The sequence below is a fragment of the Crinia signifera genome, chromosome 6 (assembly GCF_055691185.1).
Source record: "Crinia signifera chromosome 6, ASM5569118v1, whole genome shotgun sequence".
Taxonomy (NCBI): Eukaryota; Metazoa; Chordata; class Amphibia; order Anura; family Myobatrachidae; genus Crinia; species Crinia signifera.
In genome coordinates this window covers 290,840,794-290,862,323 of record NC_139222.1, presented here as the reverse complement: position 1 = coordinate 290,862,323, position 21,530 = coordinate 290,840,794, and the positions used below count along the sequence as shown (strand labels likewise).

The following is a 21,530-nucleotide window of genomic DNA, read 5'->3' as shown; positions in this document are numbered from 1 at the left end:
CCGCTGCGCTTGCTGCCCTCAGGGAGGCAGCTGGCACCAGAGGGACTGAGTGGCTGCAGCAGCAGATGTCAGGTTTGCTGGGGGGACTGGGAGCAGCAACGCAAGAGGCTGCTCCAGCGGGTGCACGGCCTCGGAGGTCCAGGCCTCCGGAGCGCTTTAGCCCATCTGTGTCCCCCAGGGTTCAGCGCCGTTCACGGAGCCCCGTTAGGGACCCTCCAGGCCAGGCTGCGGGCCGGGCACCTTCCGCCCGCAGGACCAGGTCTGGGAGGAATCCAACCAGCAGGCGGAACCCTCCGCGCGGGGGGGATCCCCCCCACGTGCAAGAAGATCCGGCGTCGCGTGGTACTGGACCTGGTGCGGTGGGGCATGCGGGGCATGCTGCTGCCCAGCGCGGGGTGAGTCGTGCCAGGGAGGCAGAAGTACAGGCTAAGGACCGCAGGCCTGGTACACGGAGCGAGAGGCGCACAGCTGGCCCCGCCTCCAACGAGGTCACGCCGGCTGGTGCTGTACCTGAGGGTCGGGATGACAGGAGAAGAGAGATGGCAGCGTCAGCAGATGATGGAGAAATACCTGGTCCTTCCCCATTGGCTGGAGTTCGTCAGGACACTGGACCTGCGGCTGCTGGGTTCACAGCCCCCAGGCAGCCTGGTGAGTCTGTCTCTATGTCTGTTAATGCTTTAGCGCAGAGTCAGGGGGGGGGAGGGTTAGCCCTCCAAGGGGAAATGAGTAGAGGTTTTACTGAATTATTGAGTGGGTTTGCAGATTGGTTGGTGGGTTTGCGGCAGGGGGCGGGGCCGTCCCCGGCGGCAGCATGGGTGCCGCAGAATGCAGGCACACCAGCTAGCATTAGTGTGCCAGTCAGTAATAGTGTGTCGGTTAGCAGTGGGGTGCCGGTTAGCAGTGGGGTGCCGGTGAGCAGCGGGGTGCCGGTATCCGGCGGCGAGCAAGGTAGCAGTAGTGCAGGGGCAGAAGGGGGCAGTGTTGGGACGCAGGAGGAGAGTGGGAGGCTCAGTGACACTGCGAAAGGGGAGGTGTATGTATGCTTTGAGGGTCCTTTGGGGGCCCACCTGAAGCAGGAGGTGAGGGAGAAGATTTGGAAAGGGGAGTACGTCGATATATTTTCATTTCTCCCTTTAGAGCGTTTTAATCTGGATAGGCCCCGTAAGGAGGAGAAGAAGGAGGAGGCTGATACCGCTGTCATTCACGAACTGGTTGCAAGCATTTGCTATTTTGGCTAGTGTGATTGGGGAAAAGGCACCTGACAATTGTTCAGGCTTGTTTTGTTACATGGATGCGATAGGAGAGGCATACCGGGTGTATGGGGGCTTGGCTTGGCTCAGGTACGATGAGCAGTTTAGGCAGAGGAAGGCGGTTCGCCCTAACATACGTTGGGACCATAAGGATATTGCTTTATGGTTAAAGGTGACGGCTCCCACAAAAAGTGGGCAGCCCTTTCGTGGGAATGGGGGGGGGCCGAGGGAGGCCACAAATGGGTCGGCCATGCAGAAGGGACTCTGCTTTGCCTTTAATGACGGGTCATGTCGGTTTGGGGCAAAATGCAAATTTAAACATGAATGTTCCTCGTGTGGAGGGACCCATGGTGCAAATAAATGCTTCAGAGGGAAGTCACGGGACGGTAATTCTAAAGGGGGAGACACCAGTTCGACTGGAAAAGATGCTGGGCTATCTGCATAGGTATCCTGACCAGCAGACAGCCGTGTTGTTGGAGGAGGGGTTTAGGGAAGGTTTTAGGATACCCTCTGACGTGCAGTTTTCAGGGAGCTTTAGGAGGAATTTGAAGTCTGCAAGGGAGCATCCAGAGGTGGTGCAGGAAAAACTGCTTAAGGAGGTGCAGCTGGGTCGTATGGCCGGACCTTTTGGGTCAGCACCATGGCCAGATTTGATAGTCTCTCCATTGGGGGTGGTACCTAAAAAGGAGGCAAACAAATTTCGCCTTATCCACCATTTATCTTTTCCAAAAGGGGCGTCGGTCAATGATGGCATTGATCCCGACATCTGCTCGGTGGTTTATACATCATTTGACGCGGCTGTTCAGTGGGTGAAGCGGTTTGGGAAAGGGGCCAGGTTGGCAAAGACTGATATTGAATCGGCATTCCGTTTGCTGCCGGTTCACCCAACCAGTTTGCGTTTGTTGGGATGTTGTTGGGACGGGAAGTTTTTTGTTGATCGTTGTTTACCGATGGGCTGTTCTTTGTCATGTGCTTATTTTGAGGCCTTTAGTTCTTTTTTGGAGTGGGTGGTTAAGGATGTCTCTGGGTGTAGTTCAGTTATTCATTACCTAGATGACTTCTTATGTATTGGTCCTGGGGGGACAGTAGTATGTGACTTATTGTTGAGGACTGTTGAAAGGGTGTCGGCAGACTTAGGGGTCCCGCTTGCTCCAGGTAAGACGGAGGGCCCTGCGACGGTGATCAGTTTTTTGGGTATTGTCATTGATACCGAGAATATGGAGGGCCGCTTGCCCGAGGAGAAATTGCTGGGTTTTAAGGCCGAGGTAGGGAGGGCATTGCTGTTGAAGAAGATTAGATTGAGGGAATTGCAATCCTTGCTGGGCAAATTGAATTTTGCGTGTCGCATTATGCCTATGGGCCGCATTTTCAGCAGGAGGCTGGCAGCAGCGACGGCAGGGGTGGTTCTTCCTCATCATTTCGTCAGATTAGGTAGGGAATTGAAAGGGGACTTGCGGGTGTGGGCAACTTTCTTGGAAGCTTTTAACGGCAGAGCCTTGTGGATGTCAGACACGTGCGTCGCTACTGAGCTAGACCTTTTCACAGACGCGGCCGGGAGTGTTGGGTTCGGGGCATATTGCCAGGGACATTGGTGTGTGGGCCGGTGGCCGGAGTCTTGGGTGCAGAGAGGCATGGTAAAAAACTTGGCATTGTTGGAGTTGTTTCCTATCTTGGTTGCGGTAGTTGTTTGGGGGGAGCTATTCCGGAATAGGAAGTTTTGTTTTCACTGCGACAATTTGGGGGTTGTCATGGCTATTAACCAGTTGTCGGCATCTTCACCGCCAGTGGTCACCATTTTGCAGCAGTTAGTGTTGGAATGTCTGGCTTTGAATTTGTGGGTTGTGGCTAGGCACGTTCCTGGTGTCTCTAACGGCATTGCGGATGCTTTATCTCGTTCACAGTGGGAGCGTTTTCGGGAGTTGGCACCAGAGGCGGACAGGGAGGGGACCGGGTTCCCGAGTCGGCTCTGGGCTCTGCTGGACGGGTAGTCGACCAGCTCATCAGGGAATCCTTGGCCCCGAATACATGGTCGGCATACAACCAGGAATGGCGGATCTGGTTAGAATGGCGTGAGGTAGTAGGTCTGAAGGAGGATGATGACGAGTTGGCTGTCTTGCTATATATAGGCCATTGTAAGGAGATTGGTTGGTCAGTGGCAAAAATCACGCGCTGCATGGCGGGATTGGCTTTTGGGTTTCGTGCAGGCGGCAGGCCTGACGTCACTAAGAATTTCCTGATTGCGCAGGCTTTGAAAGGTTGGAGGAGAGGCCATGTCGTACAGGATCAGAGAAGGCCGGTGTCTTTCCAGTTGTTACAGAATATGGGCATGAAGTTAGGGGAGGTCTGTAGTTCCAATTTCGAGGAAAGGTTGTTTGGGGTAGCTTTTTCGCTTGCCTTCTTCGGGGCACTGCGGATTGGGGAGCTCGTGAGTCCAAGCGTGTCCAGGCCGGGAGGTTTGTTAGGAGAGGATGTGGATTTATACTCGGATAGGGTGGAGTTAGTGGTGAGGAGGTCTAAGACGGATCAGTTAGGGAGGGGGAAGAAGGTAGTTCTCTTCTCTGTACCAGGGTCGGATATGTGCCCGGTGGCACGGCTGAGGATATTTAAGGAGGTCAGAGTGGGCAGGGAAAGGGATCCTTTGCTGATGCATGCGAATGGATCCTTTTTATCACGGTTTCAGTTCACAAGTGTGTTTAGAGCAGTCCTGCGGACGTTGGGCCTCAAGGGGGAGGAATACGCGGGTCACTCTTTCCGCATTGGGGCCGCAACTGAGGCTACTAGAATGGGATTTGGGGATGAGTTGATTAAGCGTATTGGGCGGTGGGAATCGTCTCGCTTTCGGTCTTATGTTCGTTTAGGGGATTGTTGAGGTTGACCGTGTTTTTTCTGTTTTAGGGCAGCCTCCGTGCCTGATTTGGATTTTAGGACATTCCTATGTCTTTTGGGGAGCTTTACGGGCGGATGTCAGACCGAACGGCCGCCAGCTGGGTTTGGATAGAGAGGAGGCAGTGGTTCGCTGGCTGGGGAAACGCGGTATGGTATGGAGTGGAGTGCTGCAGGAATTTCACCGTTTTGTTCGGCTCGATAGGGTTCCCGACATATTAGTTCTGCATGTGGGCGGGAATGACCTTGGGGGCAGACCATTTAGGGAGTTGATACGGGATATCAAGTTTGATCTCCTACGGTTATGGGCAATGTTTCCGGAATTAATCACGGTTTGGTCAGACATCGTGCCACGCCGTTATTGGCGGGATGCGAGGTCGGCTGACAAGCTCAATAAGGCACGGATTAAAGTTAACAGGGCGATTGGGCGTTTTATGGCCAGGAACGGGGCTGTTGTGGTGAGGCACAGGGAACTTGAGTCTGGTGCCGGGGCATTTTGGAGAGGTGACGGTGTGCACCTGAATGCTGTGGGGATAGATGTTTGGTCTTTGGGACTACAAGAGGGAATAGAAACAGCGTTCCGGATGTGGGGGGGGCGCACAGGGTTAAGGGTTTAACCTCGTGCTTTGTGGCGGAGGGGGGTCCTCGAGGTTGGTGGCATTGAGGCTTAATTATGCGGCGGGGAGGGCCCCATGAGGGGGCTGGACTCCCCTGGGTGAGGTTAATTAATGAGCACTGGGTGTGTACAATTGGTGCCCTCGAGCCAATCGCTATCGGCTGGGGGTAAGAGCTCCTGGAAGTGCTTAGAGGTGTGGATATATATTTATTGAGGGCCTCGGGGACCACCTTCCGTGGGAATGTTTTTGGATTATTGTTTAAAATTGTATTGTTCAATAAAGATGGCTGCTGTGGCCAATTTTATCCAACAAGAGAGTTATGTCATTTGTGGGGGGATAGTTGGGCACAGCGATTAGACAATACCCTGTCATGTAGGAGCCGGACTGGAGGCAAAGCCTGGGGGTAGGCTCCCCTGACAGGGTTTGTAGGGAGCTGACTAGCAGTTAGTCATAGGAGGAGTGCTTAAGGAGAGGGTCATAGGGGGAGGGGCTTAACGGGGTGTTGGAGGGGTTTATAAGCAGGGTTCAGACAGGAAATAGGGGTCACTGGGAGATTTTCTCAACAGCTCCCACCCACCCTTCCCTATTTTTTATAGTTTAGGTAGAATATTTGCTAGGATGTCTTTTTGTCACAGTGGCCTGTGCGGAGGGGGGTCCTCGAGGTTGGTGGCATTGAGGCTTAATTATGCGGCGGGGAGGGCCCCATGAGGGGGCTGGACTCCCCTGGGTGAGGTTAATTAATGAGCACTGGGTGTGTACAATTGGTGCCCTCGAGCCAATCGCTATCGGCTGGGGGTAAGAGCTCCTGGAAGTGCTTAGAGGTGTGGATATATAATTATTGAGGGCCTCGGGGACCACCTTCCGTGGGAATGTTTTTGGATTATTGTTTAAAATTGTATTGTTCAATAAAGATGGCTGCTGTGGCCAATTTTATCCAACAAGAGAGTTATGTCATTTGTGGGGGGATAGTTGGGCACAGCGATTAGACAATACCCTGTCATGTAGAATTTGGTACGAGGCTGAAGTTAGCTCATTATTCAAGTTCCAGCTTCTTATTCAGGACAATCACTTTAACAAGGGATAATGAATATTGGGCCACAAATTTGACACCTGAAATCAACAGAGGGGGGCCTCTTACATGTGACCTGAGTGTATTTTGCCTGGCCAACATTAATTTGGGCATGAAATATGCTGGCAAAGTGGGCACGTGCACCATATTTAATGATTTTGAATAAGTAGCTGCAGTTTTACAAGGGTTAACAAGTCGTGGGCCACAAAATGTACACCAGAAATCAACAGAGGGGTGTCGCCTACAGATGACCCAAGTGTATTTGGCCTGGCCCAATGCTGATTTGGGCATAAAATAAATGGGCACATAGACATGGTTGCGAGGGCACACGGGGGGGGGGCATTTTTTTTTCAATGGGGCGGGGACTCTTGGACTCGCATCTTACCAAAGCAACCAGAATCGGTCCCATTGTTTGTTACTCTCTGGGTAGAGAGTAATGTCATGTTTGGCGCAATATGCTCTGCTAAGTTCGTTCTTTGTAGCGTCCGTGTTTGCACCTCCCAACATTTGAATTAGTGGATGCGGCACTTGCCTCACCCTGCCCCCGAAAAAGATGTGGGACTGTGTGTGTGCAAGGTGCAGGGCCATGATGGAGGGGTATGAGGTGCCCACTCTGTGCTCACTGTGAGGGATATGAGGTGCCCACTCTGTGCTCACTGTGAGGGATATGAGGTGCCCACTCTGTGCTCACTGTGAGGGATGTGAGGTGCCCACTCTGTGCTCACTGTGAGGGATATGAGGCGCCCGCTCTGTGCTCACTGTGAGGGATATGAGGCGCCCACTCTGTGCTCACTGTGAGGGATATGAGGTGCCCACTCTGTGCTCACTGTGAGGGATGTGAGGCGCCCGCTCTGTGCTCACTGTGAGGGATGTGAGGCGCCCACTCTATGCTCACTGTGAGGGATGTGAGGTGCCCGCTCTGTGCTCAGTGTGAGGGATGTGAGGCGCCCACTCTGTGCTCACTGTGAGGGATATGAGGTGCCCACTCTGGGCTCACTGTGAGGGACGTGAGGCGCCCGCTCTGTGCTCACTGTGAGGGATATGAGGCGCCCACTCTGGGCTCACTGTGAGGGACGTGAGGCGCCCGCTCTGTGCTCACTGTGAGGGATGTGAGGTGCCCACTCTGTGCTCACTGTGAGGTATATGAGGGGCCCGCCCTGTGCTCACTGTGAGGTATATGAGGTGCCCGCTCTGTGCTCACTGTGAGGTATATGAGGGGCCCGCCCTGTGCTCACTGTGAGGTATATGAGGTGCCCGCTCTGTGCTCACTGTGAGGTATATGAGGTGCCCGCTCTGTGCTCACTGTGAGGTATATGAGGTGCCCACTCTGTGCTCACTGTGAGGGATGTGAGGCGCCCGCTCTGTGCTCACTGTGAGGGATGTGAGGCGCCCACTCTATGCTCACTGTGAGGGATGTGAGGTGCCCGCTCTGTGCTCAGTGTGAGGGATGTGAGGCGCCCACTCTGTGCTCACTGTGAGGGATATGAGGTGCCCACTCTGGGCTCACTGTGAGGGACGTGAGGCGCCCGCTCTGTGCTCACTGTGAGGGATATGAGGCGCCCACTCTGGGCTCACTGTGAGGGACGTGAGGCGCCCGCTCTGTGCTCACTGTGAGGGATGTGAGGTGCCCACTCTGTGCTCACTGTGAGGGATATGAGGTGCCCACCCTGTGCTCACTGTGAGGGATATGAGGCGCCCACTCTGTGCTCACTGTGAGGTATATGAGGCGCCCACTCTGTGCTCACTGTGAGGTATATGAGGTGCCCGCTCTGTGCTCACTGTGAGGGATATGAGGTGCCCGCTCTGGGCTCACTGTGAGGGACGTGAGGCGCCCGCTCTGTGCTCACTGTGAGGGATATGAGGTGCCCGCTATGTGCTCACTGTGAGGGATATGAGGTGCCAGCTCTGTGCTCACTGTGAGGTATATGAGGCGCCCACTCTGTGCTCACTGTGAGGTATATGAGGTGCCCGCTCTGTGCTCACTGTGAGGGATATGAGGTGCCCGCTCTGTGCTCACTATGAGGGATGTGAGGTGCCCACTCTGTGCTCACTGTGAGGGATATGAGGCGCCCGCTCTGTGCTCACTGTGAGGGATATGAGGTGCCCGCTCTGTGCTCACTATGAGGGATGTGAGGTGCCCACTCTGTGCTCACTGTGAGGGATATGAGGCGCCCACTCTGTGCTCACTGTGAGGGATATGAGGTGCCCACTCTGTGCTCACTGTGAGGGATATGAGGTGCCCACTCTGTGCTCACTGTGAGGGATATGAGGTGCCCACTCTGTGCTCACTGTGAGGGATATGAGGCGCCCACTCTGTGCTCACTGTGAGGGATATAAGACGCCCGCTCTGTGCTCACTGTGAGGGATATGAGGCGCCCACTCTGTGCTCACTGTGAGGGATATGAGGCGCCCGCTCTGTGCTCACTGTGAGGGATATGAGGTGCCCACTCTGTGCTCACTGTGAGGGATATGAGGCGCCCGCTCTGTGCTCACTGTGAGGGATATGAGGTGCCAGCTCTGTGCTCACTGTGAGGTATATGAGGCGCCCGCTCTGTGCTCACTGTGAGGGATGTGAGGTGCCCGCTCTGTGCTCACTGTGAGGTATATGAGGCGCCCACTCTGTGCTCACTGTGAGGGATATGAGGCGCCCACCCTGTGCTCACTGTGAGGTATATGAGGTGCCCACTCTGTGCTCACTGTGAGGTATATGAGGTGCCCACTCTGTGCTCACTGTGAGGGATGTGAGGCGCCCGCTCTGTGCTCACTGTGAGGGATATGAGGCGCCCACTCTGTGCTCACTGTGAGGGATATGAGGTGCCCGCTCTGTGCTCACTGTGAGGTATATGAGGTGCCCGCTCTGTGCTCACTGTGAGGGATATGAGGTGCCCGCTCTGTGCTCACTGTGAGGTATATGAGGCGCCCACTCTGTGCTCACTGTGAGGTATATGAGGCGCCCACTCTGTGCTCACTGTGAGGTATATGAGGTGCCCGCTCTGTGCTCACTGTGAGGGATATGAGGTGCCCGCTCTGTGCTCACTGTGAGGGATATGAGGTGCCCACTCTGTGCTCACTGTGAGGGATATGAGGTGCCCGCTCTGTGCTCACTGTGAGGTATATGAGGTGCCCACTCTGTGCTCACTGTGAGGGATATGAGGCGCCCACCCTGTGCTCACTGTGAGGTATATGAGGTGCCCACTCTGTGCTCACTGTGAGGTATATGAGGTGCCCACTCTGTGCTCACTGTGAGGTATATGAGGGGCCCACTCTGTGCTCACTGTGAGGTATATGAGGTGCCCGCCCTGTGCTCACTGTGAGGTATATGAGGTGCCCACTCTGTGCTCACTGTGAGGTATATGAGGGGCCCGCCCTGTGCTCACTGTGAGGTATATGAGGGGCCCGCCCTGTGCTCACTGTGAGGTATATGAGGTGCCCGCTCTGTGCTCACTGTGAGGTATATGAGGGGCCCGCCCTGTGCTCACTGTGAGGTATATGAGGTGCCCGCTCTGTGCTCACTGTGAGGTATATGAGGTGCCCACTCTGTGCTCACTGTGAGGTATATGAGGCGCCCGCTCTGTGCTCACTGTGAGGGATATGAGGTGCCCACTCTGTGCTCACTGTGAGGGATATGAGGCGCCCACTCTGTGCTCACTGTGAGGGATATGAGGTGCCCACTCTGTGCTCACTGTGAGGGATGTGAGGGGCCCACTCTGTGCTCACTGTGAGGGATATGAGGTGCCCACTCTGTGCTCACTGTGAGGGATATGAGGTGCCCGCTCTGTGCTCACTGTGAGGGATATGAGGCGCCCGCTCTGTGCTCACTGTGAGGTATATGAGGCGCCCGCTCTGTGCTCACTGTGAGGGATGTGAGGCGCCCGCTCTGTGCTCACTGTGAGGGATATGAGGCGCCCACTCTGTGCTCACTGTGAGGGATATGAGGTGCCCGCTCTGTGCTCACTGTGAGGGATATGAGGTTCCCGCTCTGTGCTCACTGTGAGGTATATGAGGCGCCCACTCTGTGCTCACTGTGAGGGATATGAAGCGCCCACTCTGTGCTCACTGTGAGGGATATGAGGCGCCCACTCTGTGCTCACTGTGAGGGATATGAGGCGCCCACTCTGTGCTCACTGTGAGGTATATGAGGTGCCCGCTCTGTGCTCACTGTGAGGGATATGAGGCGCCCGCTCTGTGCTCACTGTGAGGGATATGAGGTGCCCACTCTGTGCTCACTGAGGGATATGAGGCGCCCGCTCTGTACTCACTGTGAGGGATATGAGGTGCCCACTCTGTGCTCACTGAGGGATATGAGGTGCCCGCTCTGTACTCACTGTGAGGGATATGAGGCGCCCGCTCTGTGCTCACTGTGAGGGATATGAGGCGCCCACTCTGTGCTCACTGTGAGGGATATGAGGCGCCCACTCTGTGCTCACTGTGAGGGATATAAGACGCCCGCTCTGTGCTCACTGTGAGGGATATGAGGTGCCCACTCTGTGCTCACTGTGAGGGATATGAGGTGCCCGCTCTGTGCTCACTGTGAGGGATATGAGGCGCCCACCCTGTGCTCACTGTGAGGTATATGAGGTGCCCACTCTGTGCTCACTGTGAGGGATATGAGGTGCCCACTCTGTGCTCACTGTGAGGGATGTGAGGCGCCCGCTCTGTGCTCACTGTGAGGGATATGAAGTGCCCGCTCTGTGCTCACTGTGAGGGATATGAGGTGCCCGCTCTGTGCTCACTGTGAGGGATATGAGGTGCCCGCTCTGTGCTCACTGTGAGGGATATGAAGTGCCCGCTCTGTGCTCACTGTGAGGGATATGAGGTGCCAACTCTGTGCTCACTGAGGGATATGAGGCGCCCGCTCTGTACTCACTGTGAGGGATATGAGGTGCCCACTCTGTGCTCACTGAGGGATATGAGGTGCCCGCTCTGTGCTCACTGTGAGGGATGTGAGGTGCCCGCTCTGTGCTCACTGTGAGGGATATGAGGCGCCCACTCTGTGCTCACTGTGAGGGATGTGAGGTGCCCGCTCTGTGCTCACTGTGAGGGATATGAGGCGCCCACTCTGTGCTCACTGTGAGGGATATAAGACGCCCGCTCTGTGCTCACTGTGAGGGATATGAGGTGCCCACTCTGTGCTCACTGTGAGGGATATGAGGTGCCCGCTCTGTGCTCACTGTGAGGGATATGAGGTGCCCACTCTGTGCTCACTGAGGGATATGAGGCGCCCACTCTGTGCTCACTGTGAGGGATATGAGGTGCCCACTCTGTGCTCACTGTGAGGGATATGAGGTGCCCACTCTGTGCTCACTGTGAGGGATATGAGGCGCCCACTCTGTGCTCACTGTGAGGGATGTGAGGCGCCCGCTCTGTGCTCACTGTGAGGGATGTGAAGCGCCCACTCTGTGCTCACTGTGAGGGATATGAGGCGCCCACCCTGTGCTCACTGTGAGGTATATGAGGTGCCCACTCTGTGCTCACTGTGAGGGATATGAGGCGCCCACTCTGTGCTCACTGTGAGGGATGTGAGGCGCCCGCTCTGTGCTCACTGTGAGGGATATGAAGTGCCCGCTCTGTGCTCACTGTGAGGGATATGAGGCGCCCACTCTGTGCTCACTGTGAGGGATATGAGGCGCCCACCCTGTGCTCACTGTGAGGGATATGAGGTGCCCACTCTGTGCTCACTGTGAGGGATGTGAGGTGCCCGCTCTGTGCTCACTGTGAGGGATATGAGGTGCCCACTCTGTGCTCACTGTGAGGGATATGAGGTGCCCGCTCTGTGCTCACTGTGAGGGATATGAGGTGCCCACTCTGTGCTCACTGTGAGGGATATGAGGTGCCCACTCTGTGCTCACTGTGAGGGATATGAAGCGCCCACCCTGTGCTCACTGTGAGGGATGTGAGGCGCCCGCTCTGTGCTCACTGTGAGGGATATGAGGCGCCCGCTCTGTGCTCACTGTGAGGGATATGAAGCGCCCGCTCTGTGCTCACTGTGAGGGGTATGAGGTGCCCGCTCTGTGCTCACTGTGAGGAATATGAGGCGCCCACTCTGTGCTCACTGTGAGGGATGTGAGGCGCCCGCTCTGTGCTCACTGTGAGGGATATGAAGCGCCCACTCTGTGCTCACTGTGAGGGATATGAGGCGCCCACCCTGTGCTCACTGTGAGGTATATGAGGTGCCCACTCTGTGCTCACTGTGAGGGATATGAGGTGCCCGCTCTGTGCTCACTGTGAGGGATGTGAGGCGCCCGCTCTGTGCTCACTGTGAGGGATATGAAGTGCCCGCTCTGTGCTCACTGTGAGGGATATGAGGCGCCCGCTCTGTGCTCACTGTGAGGTATATGAGGTGCCCACTCTGTGCTCACTGTGAGGTATATGAGGTGCCCACTCTGTGCTCACTGTGAGGGATGTGAGGCGCCCGCTCTGTGCTCACTGTGAGGGATATGAGGCGCCCGCTCTGTGCTCGCTGTGAGGGATGTGAGGTGCCCACTCTGTGCTCACTGTGAGGGGTATGAGGTGCCCACTCTGTGCTCACTGTGAGGGATATGAGGCGCCCACTCTGTGCTCACTGTGAGGGATATGAAGTGCCCGCTCTGTGCTCACTGTGAGGGATATGAGGTGCCCGCTCTGTGCTCACTGTGAGGTATATGAGGTGCCCACTCTGTGCTCACTGTGAGGGATATGAAGTGCCCACTCTGTGCTCACTGTGAGGGATATGAAGTGCCCGCTCTGTGCTCACTGTGAGGGATATGAGTTGCCCGCTCTGTGCTCACTGTGAGGGATATGAGGTGCCCACTCTGTGCTCACTGTGAGGGATATGAGGTGCCCACTCTGTCCTCACTGTGAGGGATGTGAGGTGCCCACTCTGTCCTCACTGTGAGGGATGTGAGGTGCCCGCTCTGTGCTCACTGTGAGGGATATAAGGCGCCCGCCCTGTGCTCACTGTGAGGGATATGAGGTGCCCGCTCTGTGCTCACTGTGAGGTATATGAGGTGCCCACTCTGTGCTCACTGTGAGGGATATGAAGTGCCCACTCTGTGCTCACTGTGAGGTATATGAGGTGCCCACTCTGTGCTCACTGTGAGGGATATGAGGCGCCCACTCTGTGCTCACTGTGAGGGATATGAGGCGCCCACTCTGTGCTCACTGTGAGGGATATGAGGCGCCCGCTCTGTGCTCACTGTGAGGGATATGAGGTGCCCACTCTGTGCTCACTGTGAGGGATATGAGGCGCCCACTCTGTCCTCACTGTGAGGGATGTGAGGTGCCCACTCTGTCCTCACTGTGAGGGATGTGAGGTGCCCGCTCTGTGCTCACTGTGAGGGATATGAGGTGCCCACTCTGTGCTCACTATGAGGGATATGAGGCGCCCACTCTGTGCTCACTGTGAGGGATATGAGGTGCCCACTCTGTGCTCACTGTGAGGGATATGAGGTGCCCGCTCTGTGCTCACTGTGAGGTATATGAGGTGCCCACTCTGTGCTCACTATGAGGGATATGAGGCGCCCACTCTGTGCTCACTGTGAGGTATATGAGGTGCCCACTCTGTGCTCACTGTGAGGGATATGAGGTGCCCGCTCTGTGCTCACTGTGAGGTATATGAGGTGCCCACTCTGTGCTCACTATGAGGGGTAGAAGTGCCAGCTCTGTGCTCACTGTGAGGTATATGAGGCGCCCGCTCTGTGCTCACTGTGAGGGATATGAGGCGCCCGCTCTGTGCTCACTGTGAGGGATATGAGGTGCCCGCTCTGTGCTCACTGTGAGGTATATGAGGTGCCCACTCTGTGCTCACTGTGAGGGATATGAGGTGCCCGCTCTGTGCTCACTGTGAGGTATATGAGGTGCCCGCTCTGTGCTCACTGTGAGGGATGTGAGGCGCCCGCTCTGTGCTCACTGTGAGGGATATGAGGTGCCCGCTCTGTGCTCACTGTGAGGTATATGAGGTGCCCACTCTGTGCTCACTGTGAGGGATGTGAGGCGCCCGCTCTGTGCTCACTGTGAGGGATGTGAGGTGCCCACCCTGTGCTCACTGTGAGGGATATGAGGCGCCCGCTCTGTGCTCACTGTGAGGGATATGAAGTGCCCGCTCTGTGCTCACTGTGAGGGATATGAGGCGCCCGCTCTGTGCTCACTGTGAGGGGTATGAGGTGCCCACTCTGTGCTCACTGTGTGGGATGTGAGGTGCCCACTCTGTGCTCACTGTGAGGGATATGAGGTGCCCGCTCTGAGTTCACTGTGAGGGATATGAGGTGCCCGCTCTGTGCTCACTGTGAGGGGTATGCGGTGCCCACTCTGTGCTCACTGTGAGGGATATGAGGTGCCCACTCTGCTCACTGTGAGGGATATGAGGCGCCCACTCTGTGCTCACTGTGAGGGATGTGAGGTGCCCGCTCTGTGCTCACTGTGAGGTATATGAGGCGCCCACTCTGTGCTCACTGTGAGGGATATGAGGTGCCCACTCTGTGCTCACTGTGAGGGATATGAGGTGCCCGCTCTGTGCTCACTGTGAGGTATATGAGGTGCCCACTCTGTGCTCACTGTCAGGGATATGAGGCGCCCGCTCTGTGCTCACTGTGAGGGATATGAGGTGCCCGCTCTGTGCTCACTGTGAGGGATATGAGGTGCCCGCTCTGTGCTCACTGTGAGGTATATGAGGTGCCCACTCTGTGCTCACTGTGAGGTATATGAGGCGCCCGCTCTGTGCTCACTGTGAGGGATATGAGGTGCCCACTCTGTGCTCACTGTGAGGGATATGAGGCGCCCACCCTGTGCTCACTGTGAGGTATATGAGGTGCCCACTCTGTGCTCACTGTGAGGGATATGAGGTGCCCACTCTGTGCTCACTGTGAGGGATGTGAGGCGCCCGCTCTGTGCTCACTGTGAGGGATATGAGGCGCCCACTCTGTGCTCACTGTGAGGGATATGAAGTGCCCGCTCTGTGCTCACTGTGAGGGATATGAGGTGCCCGCTCTGTGCTCACTGTGAGGGATATGAGGTGCCCACTCTGTGCTCACTGTGAGGGATATGAGGTGCCCACTCTGTGCTCACTGTGAGGGATGTGAGGTGCCCGCTCTGTGCTCACTGTGAGGGATATGAGGCGCATGCTCTGTGCTCACTGTGAGGGATATGAGGTGCCCGCTCTGTGCTCACTGTGAGGGATATGAGGTGCCCACTCTGTGCTCACTGTGAGGGATATGAGGCGCCCACTCTGTCCTCACTGTGAGGGATGTGAGGTGCCCACTCTGTCCTCACTGTGAGGGATGTGAGGTGCCCACTCTGTGCTCACTATGAGGGGTAGAAGTGCCCGCTCTGTGCTCACTGTGAGGTATATGAGGTGCCCACTCTGTGCTCACTGTGAGGGATATGAGGTGCCCGCTCTGTGCTCACTGTGAGGTATATGAGGTGCCCACTCTGTGCTCACTGTGAGGGATATGAAGTGCCCACTCTGTGCTCAGTGTGAGGGATTTACAAAGCAGTCATATACGACTGCTTTGTAACCTCCGATGGCGTAAACATTCGTATTAGCGGCACATATATACGGTCACTAATACAAATTCATACAGGCCACCGCACAGGGTTACCAGGGACAGCACCAGGCTTCAGCCTGGCCATGTAAGTCCTGGAGGGGGGGAGCCCTTTATTGGAGGGGTCCCCACTTCCCCAGAGCCCCTGGTCAGGCTGACTGGTCAGTAGGGATGAATGTTTTGGCCGCTGGACCTTATATAATACCATTTTGTCCCCGTATTTTGGGAACCAGCCTGGGCCCTGGAGCCTGTGGCTGGTTTTAAAAAGTCAGCGAAGCCCTATTAGCCGGGTTTCCTGATTTTTTTATTACCAGCCCGTGCTGGTGACAGCCATGGGGGGACCCCACGCTTTTTTTTTACATTTATTTATTTTTCTATTTTTTTAACACTGAAGCCTGCATGGATCCCACTGATCCGTGCAGGCTAAAGCCAAATACGACAGGAAAATAAAGTGTATTTTCCTGCCGTATTTGGCCGGCCATTCGCGGACGTTTCACGCTAATTAGCGGCCGTATTTTCAATTCTTTTGAATGGTGATTTCTGTCGTATCATATCGATGGTGTAATCATTCGTATTTGTAAATACAAATATGAATGTCCCATCAATAAGAATACAAAAATTTGTATTTTTGGCATAGTAAATGCCCAAAATACGTATACGCCAAAATTACGATTTTTTTTCCACAAATTTTTCTTAGTAAATTTCCCCCTCTGAGTCTGCTCCAGTCAGCTCACTGCTCTCCTTATGGATCCATATGCAGTACTCCTCTACAGCGGCCTCTCTGTGCGCCTCTACAGCGGCTGTCAGGTCAGAGGCAGCCGCTGCGTTTGAGATCGGCCTCTGTAGCTCCTGTCAGCTGGCTGCTCTTCTGCGGCTACCCGCCTCTGTGGTGCATGCCTCTCCTCCCGTCGGGCTGCTGATACAGCCACGCTCCAGCGGTAGCCCCCCTCCATGCCGCACACCTGCCATCTCTCCACGCCAGGGTTGTGGTGGCCGCTTCCTTCCAATGAGCATGTCCTCCTTGCGCACTGTCTCTCCTCTCAGACGGCCCTACGCTGCTCTCTTCACACGCAGCCAAACTCCACTTGCTATAGATTTGGGCACTTGTTTCCGAGCAGGGCGCCCAGTACGCTCTAAGCCTACATTGCATCGCATTGCATGGGCCATTTTAGTGCCGTGCCATGCAATGCGTTCTTTTAATGTAATTTATTCACTGCTCTGTTGGCCCCAGGGGATCGCATCACATCGCACCTCCCGCGAAATCGCATGCGATTTTATAGGGTGCGATGCCATGCCATTAGCTATACACTTGTATGACATCCAATGAGGTTTTAGTCACCCCCCACTATCCACGCCACCCCGAACGCGTCCTCCCAACCTCCCCCGCTATCCATGTCGGCGTGGAGTTAATTTTATACAGTGTGGCGAGCGGAGCGACCCACCGAGCCCGAAGCGTGGCGAGCGCAGCAAGACCCGCGAGGGGACACGGATTACTTTGTATGTATTTTGCGTCCCCTCGCCACACTTCGGGCTTGGTGGCTCTCTGCGCTCGCCACACTATATAAAGTTAACTCCGCGCCGACATTGATAGTGGGGGTATGAAAAGGCCGGGAGGACGCTTTCCAGGATTTGCCTAGGGTGCACAGAAGCCACGCAGACCACCCAAACAGGTTGACAGGGTGAAAAGGTCAACAGGAAAAATGTAAACATTCAATTGGTGGACAGTGTTAATAGGCCAAATACACTTAGGTCATATGTAAGTGACACACCTCTGTTGATTTTAGGTGTCAAATTTGTGGCCCGAGACTCGTTACCCCTTACAAAACTACAACTACTTATTCAAAATCGTTAGTTATGGTGCATGTGCCCACTTTGCCAGCATATTTCATGCACAAATTAATTTAGGGCCAGGCAAAATACACGTGGGTCACAAGTAAGAGGTCCCCCTCTGATGATTTCAGGTGTCAAATTTGTGTCCCAATATTCATTAACCCTTGCAAGAGGGAATTTTCTGAATAAGAAGCTGGAGCTTGAATAAGAAGTGAATAAGAAGCTAACTTCAGCCTCGTGAATGTGTTACCCTTCCACCCACCAAGAAACATCATTGCCTATTAGTGCCGTGGAAGTGACATTTTGAAAAGTGGCCAATGAAAAGCGGCTGCGGCGAGCCAATCAGAGCTCGCTGCACAGTAGTTGCCCCAGTCGCATCACATCAGAAGCTGCTGGGAAGGGCGGAAGAAGAGGCTGACAGCAGAGGGGGAGCACAGAAGAGATGATTTCCCAAAGAGAAGAGCCGGAAGCAGCCACAGAAGACAGGAGAGGCCATAAGAGGTCTGGCGGCTGCGGAAGAGGCCAGAAGAATGAAGATGCCCAGAACTGAGTGAAAGATGCAAAGATGAGGAGCGGAGAAGCCTACAGTGGAGAAATGCAAAAAAGCGCTAACAGAGTTCCCCCTGTACCTCACACCTGTCTATTACCCCTCCCTATACCTCTCCTGATGGTCAGTTAGGCCCTCGAAAGGGCATCTGTCCTCCCTCCTGTACCTCTCCTAACGGTCAGGTAGGCCCTCAGTAGAGCACCTGTCCCCCGCTTGTACCTCTCCTGATGGTCAGTAGGCCCTCAGTAGAGCACCTGTCCCCCCTCTTGTACCTCTCCTGATGGTCAGGTAGGCCCTCAGTAGAGCACTCCCCCCCCCCCCCGTACCTCTCCTAACGGTCAGGTAGGCCCTCAGTAGAGCACCTGACCCCCCTCCTGTACCTCTCCTGATGGTCAAGTAGGCCCTCAGTAGAGCACCTGACCCCCCTCCCTGTACCTCTCCTGATGGTCAGGTAGGCCCTCAGTAGAGCACCTGTCCCCCCCGCTGTACCTTTCTTGATGGTCAGGTAGGCCCTCAGTAGAGCACCTGTCCTCCCTCCTGTACCTCTCCTGATGGTCAGGTAGGACCTCAGTAGAGCACCTGACCCCCTCTGTACCTCTCCTGATGGTCCGGTAGGCCCCCAGTAGAGCACCTGTCTATTACCCCTCCCTTTACCTCTCCTGATGGTCAGTAGGCCCTCAGTGTTAGGGGAACGGAGTTACACCACCTCTCCAGGACCACTTTAAGCCCTGGGTATAGGACTGTATTTTCCCTTCTCTAACCAGATTTCTGCTTTCTTCACATCATGAATCGGTGGAGGTGACATGAGAGAATCCTGGAGACACACAGAGTAGTGTGGAAGATAGGCAGTACCCCTTCTGCTGCTCCCCGTTATCAGATTGTTAATAAAACCTTACAGTACATATGCTCTCAGTCTCTGGAGTGAGAGAGGAGGGACACAGAAAGATTGGTAGGGTGGGCTAGTAAATAATAGTATTGATTTAAGGCCCTTAATCAGATCTGATCACAGTACAAATGTGATGTCAAAATGGGAAAAACCATGTGCACTGCAGGTGGGGCAGATGTAACAGGTACAGAGAGAGTTACATTTAGGTGGGGTGTGTTGAGACTGAAATCTAAATTACAGTGTAAAAATAATGCAGCCAATATTTACCCTAGTAGGTACAGTCCCAGGAAAAATCAAACTAAAAGTGACAGGTACCACGCCCCTTTTCCATCCCATAAACACGGCCCCAGACCAAGCCCACTTCTACGCCCTTTTGATATGAACTGGAGATGCTTTGATATCGTTTCATATTAAAATATTACAGGCATGGTTACAACACTGACGTGTCTCAGACCTTTTTGTGCAAATTTTGTACCCACCGCCGTCCCTTGTTTTTGGACATAGTGTCCACCATTAAACTCAAAATGGTTGTGAGTTAAAATGAACCTAATGCCCTCTATGAGGAAATATTTTTCTTTTTCAGTTACCCCATTGTCCTCTTCAAGAACCTGTTGTACTGCTTCTAATCCTTTGATATGTGGTATTGACGTATATAACGCCTGTACATCCACTGTGGCCCATCTATACGTAGGATGCCAATTTACGTTTTGTATTTCCTTTTTTTTGTGTAGAATCTCTTAACTATGATTTTTGCTGTTTTATGTATGGTTGTAATTTGATATCTAAATAGCGGGATAAATTAAATGTTAAAGACTCCATGCCGCCACTATAGGTCTTCCTGGGGGGTGGTCTCTATACTTATGGACCTCGGGTATATGATAGAAGATTGGGACTTTGGGTTTACTTACAAATAGATATTCATATTCTTTGTTGCAGATAACACCATCTGTTTTTGCTTGTTCAATATAACAAATATAACAATATAACAAATATAACAATATAACAATATAACAAATATAACAAATATAACAATATAACAAATATAACAATATAACAAATATAACAATATAACAATATAACAAATATAACAAATATAACAATATAACAAATATAACAATATAACAAATATAACAAATATAACAATATAACAAATAGCTCCTCCTTGTAAGTCTCAAGAGGGTTATTCACCAATTTCATATGTGTCTAAATCCTCAATCATTCTATATGCTTCCGAAATGTAAGCTGAGCGGTCTTAGAGGACTACTGTGCCTCCTTTATCCGCTATTTGTATGACCAGCTCGTCATCATTCTTAAGATCTTTTAAAGCTCTTTGTTCTTGAGGGTTAAGATTGATACACGTTCTATTATTGATTTTTAAAGACTTAAAGTCTTCTTTTACCAAATTAAAGTACATATCTATATGACTTCCTCTAGAGTAAGGCCACAATGGGTTTAGGAGTTTGTGAATTTATAGATGGATTTTTCAAGAAATGTCTTTCTAGAGTAAGGTTTCTTACATAGTTATGTAAAGATCAAACTTTTTAGAGTGTTGATCTGGTGCAAATTTGAGTCTTTTATTTAATATTTGGATTTGTGATTTGGATAGAGTCTTCTTTGTGAGATTGATGAGTCCTGTATTTGATCTCTCTGGGGGAAGATCCCTTTCCTCTTTGTGGGGGAATTTTCGGTACTCTTTACCTAGCACGGCGCCCACGATGTCCATCGCGGTCATCGGGGGTAAAAAATCGCGGGCATCGCGGCCATCGCATGCAGTAAAAAAACGGGTGCAACGCGATGCCCGCGATGCCCGCGATTTCCCATAGGGATCAATGTTAAAAGTGTGATTGGACGCGATTTTACTGTTCAATGCCTCAATGCCCGTGATTTTTCCATAGAAAACAATGTTAAATGGGCCACAGAGCCCAAATAGTCCCCCTGAAGTGTGAAATGGCCCCCACAATTGTTAACGCCACCCCACGATCAACGTGAACCCGAAGTGTGGCGAGCGCAGCGAGCCCGTGAGGGATGGCGGTACGCGTCCTCCGACCTTTTCATACCCCCACTATCCACGTCGGCGTGGAGTTGAGAATAGAATAGTGTGGCGAGCGCAGCGAGCCACCGAGCCCGAAGCGTGGCGTGCGCAGCGAGCCCCGCGGATACCTGTGAAGCCCGCGAAGGGACGCGTTTACCTGTGAAGGTATCCGTGTCCCCTCGCGGGGCTCGCTGCGCTCGCCACGCTTCGGGCTCGGTGGCTCGCTGCGCTCGCCACACTATTCTATTCTCAACTCCACGCCGACGTGGATAGTGGGGGAATGAAAAGGTCGGAGGACGCGTACCGCCATCCCTCACGGGCTCGCTGCGCTCACCACGCTTCGGGTTCACGTTGATCGTGGGGTGGCGTTAACAATTGTGGGGGCCATTTCACACTTCAGGGGGACTATTTGGGCTCTGTGGCCCATTTAACATTGTTTTCTATGGAAAAATCGCGGGCATTGAGGCATTGGACAGTAAAATCGCGTCCAATCACACTTTTAACATTGATCCCTATGGGAAATCGCGGGCATCGCGTCGCACCCGTTTTTTAGTGCATTTGATGGCCGCGATGCCCGCGATGGGCGCCGTGCTAGGTAAAGAGTACCGAATTTTCCACCCCCTCTCTTTCCCCTTCTCCTAAGGACCTTTTTTATTCCTATGGGGGACTCTAGTCTCATATGTGTAGTTTCCTGTATATGCTGAAAAATTCCTCTCCTTTTCTCTCCATATAGACTCCATGGTATATAGACTCCAAAGTATCTTGGAGTCTATATACCAAAACGCATACATGACCTATACAGACTTAATATCAACAAAACGCTAAAATCTGCCCTGGAGGAACTAGACAAATGGAGACATCTCATGCTCTCCTATCTAAGACATATCCATCTTTTAAA

The 21,530-nt window shown here is 53.5% G+C and overlaps 1 protein-coding gene across 1 annotated transcript in view; it reads right to left on the bottom strand.

Moving 5' to 3' along the window:
- LOC146009790 (pancreatic triacylglycerol lipase-like) overlaps positions 1–21,530 on the bottom strand; it is a 138,206-nt gene that overhangs the window by 45,985 nt on the left and 70,691 nt on the right. The gene's annotated exons all lie outside the window — the stretch shown is intronic.